This window comes from Erythrolamprus reginae, chromosome 1 (genome assembly GCF_031021105.1).
Source record: "Erythrolamprus reginae isolate rEryReg1 chromosome 1, rEryReg1.hap1, whole genome shotgun sequence".
Classification (NCBI taxonomy): domain Eukaryota; kingdom Metazoa; phylum Chordata; class Lepidosauria; order Squamata; family Dipsadidae; genus Erythrolamprus; species Erythrolamprus reginae.
The window spans coordinates 321,473,998-321,490,087 of record NC_091950.1 but is presented as its reverse complement, the minus strand read 5'-3'; positions in this window follow the sequence as shown (position 1 = coordinate 321,490,087).

Below are 16,090 nucleotides of genomic sequence, written 5' to 3'. Positions count from 1 at the left end.
GCCCAGTCTGTTTATGTAACTGACAAACAGTGGTTCCTGTTGAAACCCTCCCATCACTTCCTGAATATAATATAATGTAGCGCTTAGGAAAGGATGGATTTCTGTTAACAGGACCCCCTTCTTGAACTCTGCTTCATCATAGACGAGGCAATGGAAATTTTATAAGAGCAAGTAAGCTTTAGATTTTATTCAAAATCTCATGTTCCTGGACTCATTCCAAGTCCTCTCAAGGTTTCTGCCATTCAACAAATGAGTTTGGCAGTGAAGCTCTGTTTTGAGTCATAACACAAGAATGAATTATTTTGGAATGTTTTATAAGGTGGGTTTAATTTAGACTAACTTTAGCTTTGCATGAATTGCAATCGTTTCCTTGGTACCACTGGCATTAGTGTCGTTTCAGTAATGATGGAGAAAAGGTCTTTTAATATATAAGGGGAACAGTTTCCTTGCTTAACAAAAGTAGCAAACACCAAAATAAACCAGTAATCAACTAAATATATTGATCTATTTTAAAAAGGATATTTATATAAATCTGTGATTTCACTGCAGTGGCTCAGTTCATAAAAGGGGAACTATTCCATAATTTTATTACATTATTCCTTTTTGAACTCCATGCAGTTTATGTGTTATCTCTACCCACTGGAATGCAACAATGCATAATTTTCCTTCCATCCCCTGTTAGAGATACATGGCTTGTTATTGTCAATAGGTATCTGGTTAGACCTATTTTGCTTCTTGAATAGAAATCAATCAGTCTTGATTTAAACATTCTAGCATATTGCAGGTTTGTAGATATTTATTAAGCAGTCAGTTTTTCAAACTCAGTATGGTTTAAACAGTAGAGAATATAACTTTGCACTTTAATACTTTAGTTCTCACTGTGCTTATTAGAAAATTCAAATACAATCAAACTGAATTGAAGGCAATTCAATATATTATATTAAGAACATTATGTAATTAATACATAAACACATGCGGAAGTCAGAATCCTGATGGCTTGCACAAGAAAAAATAGAATTTAAAACATCCATGGCATAAAAATAAAAATGCAATACAAAACCTGCAACAGTAAAACACCAAGATTAAAATGATGACGTCAAAACAGAAGAAAACTGTTTGAAACAGTTCAACCTTCAAAAATTTCTGAAAAACTATAGAAGAGGGAGCTGGTCTGGCCTTCAAAGGAAAATGGTCCCATGCTGTCAGTGTTGCTACAGAAAACAGCACCTCCTTATTTCAGCTCTCCTGAAAATATAGGATTTGTAGTTGCTTCTCTCTAGCAGATCTACTTTGTTAGGCCAACATTCGAAGGGGAAGAAACAGTAGTCCTCTAAGTATATGATGCCAAGCACTTAAGGGCTTTCTTTATAAGTAAAAAATAACTTAAATTTGATGATCAGAAACCAATCAGCAACTAAGGCAAGTGGGACATGTTTCCCAATTCCAGGTATCCAAAATATGCAAGTCACTGTTTTTGGACCAACTGAGTAGTAGTTTCTGAATATCTTTAAAGGCAGCTCCAAATAGAGTTCAGAATGATTAGTCTAATGCAGAAGTGTCCAACTCCTGTTTTCCCCCTTTGCTAAACCAGGCGTAGTGTGGCCAGCACATGAGGCATCCGGCCTAGAGGCCAGGAGTTTGACACCCCTGGTCTTATGGGTGATGATAAAGGCATGAGATATTTCCGCTAGTTATTTTTAATCATAAAATTCCATCTAAGCTGTTCAGGTGTTACAAAAAGTGGAGCGCTCACCCATTCTTGACCGATGTTCTCAAATGACATTTGAAAATGTGTTCATCATTATGCTTGAAGGAGAAAAGCTTTAGCAAGTACTGGCTTCTATGCAAGTGACTACTTGTAGGATCCTGGCTCACAAGGAAGCAAATCACCATAAATCTGTAGTTTTGAAGTTCTTTCTCCTACAGACATTCTCACTGAATGAATAAATGTCTACAGGAGATAAGCATCACTTGAGTGAAATCAGGGGGAAATGGGACTTCCCCAGAATAATCAAGATTTTCTAGTGTCTCAACAGAGCTTCTGTCTTCAATTTTAAAAGCCGCTGATAACTTTTTTTCTGCAATGTAGATGAGGGGGAGAAAGAGGTAATACAATGGGTGTATGCGAAAACTACCTTGAGTTGGACTTGCCTCTTGGTGATTTCATGAATCTCAGTTTGAGTTTCTTGACAACAATATGCAAATGGATTGCCATTGCATTCTGTTAGAATGCTATTTTATTTCATTTTTATTTATTTATTTTGTCCAATACACAATAATACACACTGAAGGTTATAGAGGATATAGTAGAGAAGAAATACAAGATATAGGAGAGACTATAGGACAGGGGACGGAAGGCACTCTAGTGCGCTTATGTACGCCCCTTAAAAATTTGACTTTCCCGTCTAGCCTACCATATTTTCTTGATGCTTTGCCATCTAATGATGTTCCCATCATGTTTTTTGAGATCGGCAAGGTAGGCTAGGTGCTATGAAAGAAAAATAGGAAAAGTAGACTTTGAATCATTTTCTTCATGCTGTTTTCCTGCCAAAGGTATTGAAAATAAACTATTTTCTACAAAGAACACAGCCATCAGTAGACATGTGATTTTCAAGAGAAAGCAGGTTAAGGAAAAATTACACTCATTTTTTCTTGTGATCAACTTCAATTTCATCTTGGTCCATGACTTCTTTGGGTTGATACTGTACCCTTCAAAGAGGATTTATGAACTATAGCAGCCCATGATCTCTAAATCAGAAGTTAGAGCAAAGTCGGACATTTCAATCCAAAATGTAGTTCATGCCTTTAGGTATCACAAACTGAAACTGATCTACATTCCAAAGACATTAGTACACATGCCAAGAATGGATTTGATATTAATTATGGCATCTAAATTATGCTACAGTAAAAGATGCAATTAAGCAATTAAGTTAATGGTTTAATTTTTGAAAGTTTAGGATTCTAAACAGGAATTATTGAGTCTGTCATCTGCACCTCTATAACTGTCTGGTTCAACCAACAAGACAGACACAGACTTCAGAGGATAATCAGAACTGCAGAAAAAACAATTACTGCCAACCTGCCTTCCATTGAGGACCTATATACTGCACGAGTCAAAAAGAGGGATGTGTAAATATTTATTGACCTCTCGCATCCTGGACATAAATTGTTTCAACTCCTACCCTCAAAACGACGCTATAGAGCACTGCACACCAAAGCAACTAGACATAACAGGTTTTTTTCCCAAATGCCATCACTCTGCTAAATAAATAATTCCCTCACCACTGTCAAACTATTCACTAAGGCTGCATAACTATTACTATTAGTCTTCTCATTGTTTCTATCACCCATCTCATCCCAATTATGATTGTATGATTGTAACCTGTTGCTTGTATCCTAAGATTTATTAATATTGATTGCTTCTTCGTTGCTTATGTGACCCCTATGGCAATCATTAAGTGTTCTACCACATGATTCTTGACAAATGCATCTTTTCTTTTATGTACACTGAGAGCATATGCACCAAGACAAATTCCTTGTGTGTCCAATCACACTTGGCCAATAAAGAATTCTATTCTATTCTATTCTGTTCTATTCTGTTCTGTTCTATTCTATTCTATTCTATTCTAAAGAATTCTGTTCTGTTCTGTTCTGTTCTGTTCTAGTCTAGTCTAGTCTAGTCAAGTCTAGTCAAGTCTAATCTAGTCTGGTTTTTGTAGCTATTAGGCCAATTGAAGACATCTAGAACTCAAACCTTTTCCCACTTCTTAAGTTCATTGACCCTAATAAAGTTACTGTCCAACAATGGATCTAGTTTAAAAAAAGTTACTCTTGAACCAAGCTGTATCTTGATTTTAAATAACCAAAATTCAATATCTCTGGAAGACAATAATTTATATCAAACAAAGTCTGACACTTCCATATTAGTCATATAGATCATCTGAAAGGAACCTAAATGACTAAACTTCCTTCTATCGGCTTCACAATGTGTTATAAGTCACATAGAACTTTAAGGAAATAATTGTGTTCAACCTGAAACAGTTATTCATTTGATTATTTGTATTGGTGGAAGTACTGTATGACTCAGCAGTTAGTATAAATAGATTACTTCACAACCTTCCCCCCCCCAAAAAAACACCCTTTTTGCTTTAAGATTCCTGCTCATAAGAATAATCTGCATTTGATTATATCATAGCTTCACACTATAAAAGATTGTGACTTGAACCAGTGTTTAAAATTCATTTTAGAAAACAAGGGTGTGTGTACATATATGAGCATGTGTTTCCTGATTTGAGGGAAATCCTGATCATAAACATTTAAAAACATGCCAAAATATTTGTCTGAAATGGTTTTATTTGAAATGGTATTTATTTTAGAACATTTCAGCTGGTCAAGCAGATACACTGAGATTTAAAACAGGAGGGAAACCCTATGTTACAAGCATGGTAGCAACAAACAAATACATCCCACCTTAACAAAAAGTAATTTCTATTTCTATTTTCTATTTCCATTTCTATTTTCTGGAAAAGCTTTTCATTAACCACTCAACCAAAGTCCATAGGGTAATTTCACATGGCCTTTTGCCATCTGTGTTTCTGAAACAGTGACACTATATTTTAATAATAGGTTATCTATTCCTCATGATGCATTGTTACAAATTCTGTCATGTAATCTAGGCTTTTCAATGAAATTTAATGATTCATCTCTTTAGCTGCGATATGAATACTACTGACTGAATAGATCATCTTGGCTCTCACGTAGATCTCCTTCAAAATGTCTTTGGTAGATTTGTAATATCCTCCAGAACCAATTGTGGCAGAAAGATTGTTCACTAATTTGGAAAGCTAAATAGGATTGAACCTTAGATAAGAATCTATATAGTAGCGTAGACTCGGAAATTAAAACAAAAAACAAAACAAAACAAAAAACGCCAGAAGACAAATTCTTCTTTATTGACAAAAAATAAATAGCATGAACTTGTCCATGAAGCTTGGACGAGGGAAATGTGGTTCTCTATTTCAGTGTTTCCCAACCTTTTTTGAGCCATGGCACATTTTTTACATTTACAAAATCCTGGGGCACACCACCAACCCAAATGACACAAAATTACATCCCAAGACATTCTCCTCTCTTTTTCCATCCCTGTCTCCTCCCCACCCTTGTGTGTGTGTGTGTGTGTGTGTGTGTGTGTATACACTCTTGAACCATTTCCAAAAACAGGTGAGGGCTGGGTTTTTTCTCTCTCTTATTCTTTGGCTTTTTATCATATGCTTTAAATCAAGAGTCACTTCTCTCTCTCTTTTGTTTCTCTCTCTTCTCATTCTCTGTCTCAATCATTTTCTCATTTCTCTTTTTTCCTCCCCTTTTTGTTCATTTCTCTCTCTCTCTCTCTCCCTTCTCCTTTTCTCTCTCTCTCTCTCTCTCTTTCTTTCTCTCTCACTCTTGCTTTCTCTCTCTTTCGCTATTCTTTCTCTCTTGCTTTCTCTATCTCACACTCTTTCTCTCTCTCTTGCTTTCTTTCTCTTTCTCTCTCTCTTGCTTTCTCTCTCTCACTCTCACTCTCAGCAAAACCTGAGCTTCCTTCTTCGCGGCACACCTGACCATGTCTCGCGGCACACTAGTGTGCCACGGCACACTGGTTGAAAAACAGTGCTCTACTTTACCAAACAGCCAGGAATGAAAAAATAAAAGGAAAATCTGTTTATTTTGTCCCCAGTAGGATATCAGCATTATGTATTTCCTTTTTCATTTTCCCTCTCCCCTTTTCCTTCTTTTTGATACTTTTATTTCTGTATTATTGCTATGAGCAAAGACACCTTGCAAGCTCTAAAAGGAAGGATGGAAGGAGGGAAAGAAGGAAGACATATGCAGAGATAATGAAAAAAAATTAAAACCAGTAAATAGGTTGACTTTTAGAATCCATTATTATATTTTGCTATACCTCAGGACTGTATTACAGTATTAGAAGAAGTGAAGAGGAGACTTGCAAAATTTCAGGAAAATATTTTAAAAAACAAACAAACCAGGAGATAGAAATAACCCTGGAATTTTACTTACTGGGTATAACCAATCAGAAATATAAGAAAGAAATTTTACATTTAGTTATTCATATTTTGACCGCGGCCAGGATAATATATGCGCAAAATTGGAAAGGGGAAAACATCCCCAAAGAAGAGGAAGTTATTAAAAAAATATTAGATTGCGCTGAAATGGATATGATGACAAGATGGTTAAAAGATCAAGAAGAAATAGAATTTTATGAGATATGGAACAAAGTGTATATATGGATAAATAAGAAGAAATATTAATATTAATAGTAAAAATAAATAAATAAATAAACAATAGTATTGTATTAGTAGAGTTATGATTTAAGTGTTATGTTAGACTTATTAGGGATAAGATTTAAGAGTTATGAATTACAATGTATGAAGATTTAATATAAAAAGTTAACCAAATTTCTTCTTTTCATTTAAAGTAATAAGTTGATTTTAAACTTTTTTGAATGTATTCTTATTTGTATTGAAATTTTACTTCAAGAATAAGTGGGGAAGATACAACCCTACTTTTATGTTAAATGTATGTTTGTCATTTTTGTCTATTTTAAGAAAATTTAATAAAATATATTGGGGAAAAAAATCAGGAAAATAAAAACAAAAATATGCCACGCAAGTACTATTCAAGCGATGTTCAGTTCTCTCTCGGTTTATATCTCCTGAGTTTATTTCTCCAGAAAACACAGCTTACAAACAGTGTAATTCATACTATGTAGCCACGAGGGAGAAAGTTAGAAAATACAAAGAAGGCTCAGAATGAAGTCATAGAAGGGGTTGAGGAGTTTATTACTCTAGTTCTTCAGAAACCTAAGGATTCATAAACAAACAAATGGTGTTTTCTTCCTCAACAATGTGGTTGTTCCAGGGGACTTTCTCTATTTCCTGCCCTTTTAACCTCCCACTCCACTTTTGAATTTAAAAAAAAATCCTCTGAGAATATACTGTCTCTGGGACTTGTGTAGCTTAGAAACATTTTGTGATCCGTTTCATCCTCAGCCAAGCCAAGCACCTCAAAAAACTTCACTATGCCAGTCTATCCCTCATACCTAGAGTATAAACACTGAATTAGCTATTAACTTCTTAAGAAACTTAAACAGATTGATGGTTTGAAGACGGCAGTCCAAATAGTAGTGGATAATAGCTGTGGACTAACTATAGACATCAGTTACTTGCTGTGGCGCCTTTCTTCAAAAGCATTTCAAAAGAATGAACATAATGATCCTTATTATCATGAACTGTTTCAGGCCTCAACATCATCCAAGGTTCATGTTGCTACGTTCAGGAAATAACGTATGATGTTATTCCTAATTTACTCACAGGAGTATAATTTGAAGAGTACACGAAGGGCAGCTCTTGTCTGTATTTTAGACCAGAAATGGATGGATTCTGTGCTGTAATTTTCTGCCATTTAATCTGCCTTTCAAAGTCTAATATATAAATGATTTCTACTTCCTTTTGTCTCTGTCTCTGCATTTGCAAGCATGACGCTCTGATAAAATAGTGAAGGAATTATTGCAGTCCCTGAGTCTGCCTACATCTTATTCTGATCCTTTTTTCTTTAACGTTCAGGAGCATTCGCCAAGAGAATTTACCTCAGATAGGAATTATCCAGTGAGGGCTGCAAAAATTTTTACTACCATACTGTGGGCATGGCTTATTTTGTGGGTGTGGCTTGCTGGCCATGTGACCAGGCAGGAGTGGCTTGTTGTTCATGTGACTGGGGGATGGCTTAAAGGTCATGTGACTATCTTAAAGGTGGAAAACTTTGGTTAGGGTGCCTGGCTCTCCTTGCCTCAAAGAGATATAATTTCCCTATCAATTTACTACAGTATTACCAAACATCCAAAATATACTATTTAATTCTATGTATATATGCCATATATGTACATACATATTACACACAGGCACATAAAAATATACATTATCTACTATATGTTGTGGTTGGCTCTGGCCCAGCTCCTGCCCCAGGGAATGTGGAGGTGGAGGCAGGGGAAACGTCAACATGTCCTAGGCCTGTTTTAATAATAATAATAATAAATTTATTGTCATTGTCAAAACAATGAATTGTCATTGGCAACGAAAGTGACACCCAGAGACTAGTCCCACCATACATAAAATTAGAATAGGTAAATTTAAAAATAGAATAAAAAAATAGAATAAAAAAATTAGAATAAAATGTCCCACCCACTACAAATTCCCCACCTGGCAGAGTCAGGGAGTGCAGTTTCCTTGGACGAAGAAGAAGGTGGGGGTGACTTGGAAGAGGGGGGCTTGGCACACAGCCCAGGAAGCCAATCACCATTATCTTCGGTCGATTCGGATGACGAAGTGTTAGAAACACGCAGGCGCAAACTTATGCATCGAAGAGACCAATTGAGGAAATATTACAGGAGATAAGAGAGGCCACCTGTGTTTGGGTGGGGCTCCAGTAATTAGAGCTGCTGCTATAAATAGCAGCATGCTAGTTTGGCCATTGTGGAAGATTATCTGATCGTAGTTCTTCAGGATCGTGCCTCGCTTTGTCTGAATTTTGTTTGTGGATTTTTCATGTCTTTGACACCAAAGCAGAGTAAAGTGTGTGTGTGTTTCACTTCGTGGGAAGAAGGAGGGCTGTGACATTTCTTCACAGCTACTAGCTAAATACTTAAGGATTGATTAAGGGACTTGTACAGCCGACAAGGTTGTTTTGGGGAAGAGTGCTCTTTGCAATACAAAAAGGGTGCTTTGTTTCTTTTGAATTTTGTGATAAAGGACATTGTTTTGAATTTTCAAACATGTGTGTGTCTGAAATTTGTACCGTGAATTTTCAGCAGAACACTATATAAAGTAGACAATAAGCACAGCTCTTCTAAAATTATAAACATACAACCGAGTCTGCGGAGAGGGGCGGCATACAAATTTAATAAATAATAAAAATATTAATATTAATTTACTGCAATAGGAAAAATATACCCAGAGCCCAGAAGGGGGAAAAAAAGAAAAAATTCAAAATTTTTCTACCGGTTCTGCGTACCTGACCGTGCCCGTAGGAGAACATCACTGAGATTTGGTACTTGACACTTTTTGATATTTGGTACTTGACATTTTTTGATACATAAGAACATAAGAAGAGCCTTGCTGAATCAAGCCAAAGCCCATCGAGTCCAGCATTCTGTGTCACACAGTGGCCTACCAACTGTACATGGGGATCTTGAGTAGAAAGAGAAGGCAAAACCCTACCTTCCCTTGACCCCCAACAAATGGTACTCAAGTGAATCCTGCCTGCCTCAACCAACATAGAGGCGGCACATCCGTTTCAATAACCACTGACCACACTTGACATCTATGAATCTGTCTAATCCTGCCTTGAAGCTATCAAGGCTGACAGCTGTCACAACCTCTTCTGAAAGTGAATTCCATAAACCAACGACCCTCTGGGTGAAGAAATATTTCCCTTTACCGGGACAACATACGAACATGTTATCCTGGTACTCCTTGTTTGTTTGACACTTTTTGATATGAAAATGTTGTCCCGATACTCCTTGTTTGTTTGATTCATTGGATACTCATCTTTTTAGTACTTGTTGTACCTTCCAGAATCCATTAAGCAGAAAGTCCCCTGTATTGTCCTTGCCTTTTCTGGTAGGAGTGCTGAGGATAGCCATGAGATCTTAGTGATCAGTGACTGTTTCTTAGAGTTGTTCACATGGGGCTTTTTTGAAAAGTGTTCGGAAACTTCAGATCATGCAGAATGCGGCCGCAAGAGCTATCGTGGGACTTCCAAGATCTGCCCACGTTTCGCCAACACTCTGCGGCCTGCACTGGTTGCCGATCAGTTTCTGGTCACAATTCAAAGTGCTGGTAATGACCTATAAAACCCTATAAAGCCCGGCCCTCTGGAATCAACTCCCCCCGGAGATTTGAATTGCCCCTACTCTTCCTGCCTTCCGCAAGATGTTGAAGACCTATCTCTGTCACCAGGCATGGGGGGAATAACTATCTTGTCCCCCCAGCACCACTTTTTTTCTTACTGTAATATATGAGAATGTCATGATTGTGCAGTAATGATTGTTTTTTAATATTTATGGGTTTTAAATTGTTTTTAACTTATTTATTCATTCATTCATTTGTGCAATACACAATACATATGGAACAGAATAGACATGAAGTAATATATATATAAAGATAGTAATATATAAATAGAGGAGAAGATATATGAAAGGAAGAAAATATATATGAGATAAAGGAAAGACAATTGGACAGGGGACGAAAGGCACACTAGTGCACTTATGTACGCCCCTTACTGACCTCTTAAAAACCTGGAGAGGTCAATCATGGATAGTCTAAGGGAGAAATGTTGGGGGTTAGGGGTTGACACTATTGAGTCCGGTAATGAGTTCCACGCTTCAACAACTCGATTGTTAAAGTCATATTTTTTACAGTCAAGTTTGGAGCGGTTAATATTAAGTTTGAATCTGTTGCGTGCTCTTGTGTTGTTGCGGTTGAAGCTGAAATAGTCATTGACCGGTAGGACGTTGCAGCATATGATCTTGTGGGCAATACTTAAATCGTGTTTTAGGCGCCATAGTTCTAAGCTTTCTAGACCCAGGATTGTTAGTCTATTTTCGTAGGGTATTCTGTTATGAGTGGAGGAGTGAAGGGCTCTTCTGGTGAAATATCTTTGGACGTTTTCAAGGGTGTTGATGTCCGAGATGTGGTATGGGTTCCAGACAGATGAGCTGTATTCAAGGATGGGTCTGGCAAAAGTTTTGTAGGCTTTTGTGAGTAGTGTGAGATTGCCGGAGCAGAAGCTACATAGGATCAGGTTAACAACTCTAGAAGCCTTCAGTTATATTGGATTTGTACTTTGTATATTGTATTGCTGTTGTTGTGAGCTGCCCCGAGTCTTCGGAGAGGGGTGGCATGCAAATCTAATAAAACTAAAACTAAAACTATTGGCTAACAACCATTCATTTAGTAACTGAAGTTACAGCAGCACTTTAAAAGGGGAGTTATAATTAGTCCTTGCATTTATGCCCATTGCGGCATCCCTGCAGTCAAGGGATCAAAATTCAGGCACTTGGCAACCAGTTTGTATTTAAGAGAGTTGCAGCTTCCTGAGATGACGTGATCACTTTTTGCAAATTTCCCAGCCGGCTTCTGGCAAGCAAAGTCCCTGGAGGAAAGCTGGATTCGCTTAACAACAGCGTAATTCCTTTAATAACTGCAATAACTCGCTTAAACAACAATGGCAAGAAAGGTTGTAAAATTGGGTGTGGTTCACTTAACAATTGCCTTGCTGGGCAACAGAAATTCTGGTCTATATTCATAGCTTTCCTAAGGAATGCAGTAGTAAAGTTAATGCAGCACTTCTCAGTTACTTGAACTATACATTGCAAAATGCACCTTACAACGAATAGACTAGAGATAAAGTATAGGTACGTTTCAGTAGATTTTATTTTATTTTATTTTATTTATTTTGTCCAATACACAAGGAGGGTTTTAGTGGGTATATATCTATGTACACATCTTGCCTGAGATTGAAAATGATAGAGTTATGCCTGTTTATTATCTGGATGTCCAGAGATCGTCCAGGAAATATTAGAGCTAAAAAGGAGTCTAGGAAGTTTTTTTTAAAAAGTATCCTGAAAGAAAACAGTAACAATTTTGGTACAAAACAGAACAAAAAACAGTTTCAGGGTCTGAGCTTGAGATAATTTTTACTTTTTTACTTTTTCATAGAAAACATTTGCTATGTTAGATCACCAGTTAAATAGGTGAATACTTAAAGGGCTGCTCTAATGTTTATGGGAACAAAATTAAACGATTTGCTCTAAACAAGTACTTCTCAATCTCAGCAACTTTAAAATGTATGGACTTCAATTCCCAGAATCCCTAACCAGCACTCTGGTGAATTCTGAGAGTTAAAGTCCACACATCTTCAAGAGGCCAAAGTTGAGAAACACTATTCCAAACAAATGTGAGAAACAAAGTACAAAGCTTCGTATTTGTAGTGCCTGCAATAGAGTTCAATGGAATGAAAAATCCGCAGTCAAAAAATTAAGATACAACAATTCTTAACTGATGAGCCTGTAATCCATGTATGCCAATCTTTCCATCTATACGGCTTTCCAGATGTGTTCAACCAATTCTAGCACTACTAAATAATAAGAACTAGTCTTTAAAAAGTGGGAGGATAAGCATATAGGCAGTTCAAGCAAAGCAAATATGCCATCTAGTGGTTTTAATGTTTATTGTTAGTTACATTTGTGGTAACAAGCAAACAATCAAAGAAAACTAATTTAGCCTTGACTTAGGGCAGTGTTCTTAATCTTTAAGGCTTTCCAGAAGGCCAGTAGGGTGGGGGCAGTACAAATTGTATCTGGAGGCAATTGGTTCCAGAGAGCTGTCACAGAGAAGGGTAGCAAATTCCAAAACTGAATTAAAGGTTGTGTAAAAAAAATGTTTCCCCCCTTTTGTCTGTGTTGATTCTTAAATTCAATTTCATTGGGCAGCCTCTGCCTCAAGTAGATTTTATGAATGCAGTGAGGTTTTTTAAAAAACCCTTAATGAATTTCATTCTGTTCGGATAAACTGGATTAGTCAATTAGACTGTAATCCTTTGGCCCTGGGGCAACTTCTCAATTGCTGTAAATTATTGGGACTCTAGGACCCTGCTGGGCTCCACCCTTAGCAGAACAAATTTTTAAGAATAATTCCTGTTTTATCAATATTGCTGCTAGCTCTCAGCAGCTAGCTATTCCCCAGATCAGTCATTCCAACTTCAAGAAGTGTGTGGGACAGAAGCTAGTAAGTAGTGATGGGCGAACCGAACCAGCACAATTCGGGTCTGTTCCGAATTTTGCGGTGTTTGGTATGCCGAACCCGAAACCGAAATTTTTTCAAACTTTGGGCAAAGTTCGGGGTCGTGTTTGGTGTTCGGAGCTCTGACGTCACTGGCAGGTTGCTAAGGATGCCATGGAATCCAGGAAGTGATCACCTTGGCGTCCTTAGCAACCTGCCGGTGACATCAAAGCTCCGTCCCCGGAATCTCTTCATGGGAGGGATTCCCTGTTCGGGTTCGGGTTCGGTTCGGGTTCGGCCGAAATTTGCGTAAAGTTTGTCCGAACTTGCCGCACCTGAACACCGTTGGGTTCGCCCATCACTACTAGTAAGCTAAAAGATAAGGTGGCTGGACCACACTTCCCAGCATGCTTCATCACACTGTAGGGGACTGCTGGGAATTGTTTTGAAGCAGCTTTGTAGAGACTCAAGATTCCTCAGAGTAAGGAGAGAGTAGGAAGATATACAGATGCCAGTCAGAACGCTTCTTAGGGAGGGCTGAACACTGAAAATGTTTTGTGATATTTTTTTTGGTATAAACTTTATTGACGTTCAAATCTTTTAAAAAATCACAATATATCTTGAAGCAATTCTTCATTGTTACATGTGCATTTATTAGTACATTGCATGTTGTCTTATTTTATTCATCATATTTACATTTATTTTATTTTATTTATTTATTTGAGTTGAAAAGAACCTTGTAGGTCATCTAGTCCAACGCACTGCTCGAGCAGGAGAACCTATACCATCTCAGACAAATGGCAATCCAATCTCCCACTTGAAAGTTTCAAGTGTTGGAGCGTTCACAACTTCTGCAGGCAAGCTGTTCGACTGGTTGATCACTCTCACTGTCAGAAAGTCCCTCCTTATTTTCAGATAGAATCTCTTTGGAAAATAGCCTGAGCCCCTCCTCTCTGTAGCAGCCCCTCAAATATTGGAAGACTGCTATCATGTCTCCCCTGGTCCTTCTCTTCATTAGACTATCCATGTCCAATTCCTGCAACCTCTCTTCGTATGTTTCAGTTTCCAGTTCCCTTATCATCCTGGTTGCTCTTTTCTGCAATTTCTCTAGAGGTTCAATGTCTTTTTTGTAGTGTGGTGATCAAAACTGAATGCAACATTCTAGATGTGGTCTAACTAAGGCTTTATAGAGTGGGATTAGTACCTCCCTAGTCCTAGATTGTATCCCTCTGTTAATGCAATTTAGAATTATATTGGCCTTTTTGGCCGCCACTGCTACACATTGCTGGCTCATATTTAGTTGATTGTCCACCAAGAGTCCAAGATCTCTCTTGCAGTCACTGCTATTGAGTATGGTTTCACTCAGTTTATAAATTTACAGTTACATATTTACTGTATTCTCTACTTATTTAACTTTTCCTTTTTTTCTTTATATATTACCACCAATATTCTTTCTATATTACCACCAATTTTTCAAATGTATTGTAGTAATTTGAGTACTGTAACTACCCTGTTTTCCCCAAAATAAGACATCTCCTGATAATAAGCACAGTCAGGTTTTTGAGTGCATGGCAATAAGGCCAAGCGCTTATTTCAGAGTTTAAAAAAAAATATAAGACAGGGTCTTATTTTCGGGAAAACATGGTAACAATATTACAATTCACAATGGTTAAAAACAGCAATAGCAATAATAAATAACCCCTTGGATAGGCCTTTGACTGTTGGTGTTTGATAGATACCATTTTGGGGACTCTAACATAGAATCTCTGTCCATTAATGCTATCTCAATTCTTAGACTGAAACAGGTATTTGAAAGGAAAACAAATACTGCTCATAATACCATTGTGAATGGTTGATGTGTTTCTGGTTTACAATATTAATCTTATGGAAGGAAAGCCTTTTATTATTACAGCTTTTTCTAGCAGCTCGTCTTGTATTACCATCTGGCTTTATTATAAAATTAGGTTGGATTTATGGCTGCTTGAGATTTAAAACAAAAACAAAGAATAATGTTTAAAAAGCTCAGCTTTGCCTTAGAGCAGCATTTTTGCATTTTCCCTCGTTCAGCAAGCAAGAGAGGATTACTGTGACTGAGCAATGTGGCTCCTGAGGAGCAATTCTGTCAAGTCTGCTTATAGAAATCACAGAATAACTCCTATTTCTGCAATTATTACATGGAGCTTATATTTACAGTGTTAAAAAATGGTTCTGTATTATTCCCAATATACTGGGCCTATGTATACACTAGTTAGTAGCTGCCCTTCCCATATAGGATTAAAACCCAAAGACTTCTCCCCAAAAATGTGCTCTTGATTGGGAATTATGAGGGACGAGAAAAGGTGATTAAATGAACAAATGGATAAGAATTGATTTCCCATCCCACTCTTGGAATGAGGGAGGTAAACACAGCAATCAGTTGTGTTAATTGTGCAGTTATTGCCATTTCTGGCCTTTATTTAATGCGCAGACAGTCAGACACTGTTTTTTGGGTGTAACTTTTTAAAAATCCAACTGAAAGAATAGCCTTTTATCTTTTTTCATTGTACTTGAAAATAATAATTCTGCAAAAGGATGTACTGTAGGGTGGGTTTTCTAACAGCTCGCTAAATGTTACCTTCAAGGACCGTGAGGTTGTGACACATGCCGGAGTAAACACATGTGCCACAGAGCTGGGATTTAATGGGTCACTTTATTTATTAAATCAGGTCCTGTAGAGATGAAATAAATGGGGCGGAAATCAAGTTCAACATTCTTGGGCAACTATGGGCAAAGTCCCTGCTGAACAAAGGAATGAAGCCTTGACCTTGACCTTCACCCTGGCCATGAACTTGGTCATGAACTTGACCTTCCTTGCTCTTAGCCATGCCCAAGGCATGTGGGAAGGCTCCACCCAGCATGTTGCCCGTAGGCGTGTGCAGGTGAGCCCCAAGGACACCCCCCTCCATGGTCAGGTCAGCACTTGAGTTTCTGGACAGGGGCAGTCCTTCACCTTGCGGTACCGGCAGCAGTCCATGTTGTCCGACCACACTGCAACCGCCATCCAGCCTTGAGCAGCTGGCTGTCTTTAGTCATTCCCCATTTAAAGATTACACAGGGACTATTTGAGAGGGGGGACAACCTTCTGTGACTAAACAAAAATGTTTCTCCCTATGGCAGGGGTGTCAAACTCAGGGGTCCAGCACATAAAATGTTTAGATCTGGCCCTGGAAATGGCCAAGAACTGACCAAAGTGACTCTGCCAACAAAAATGGAGC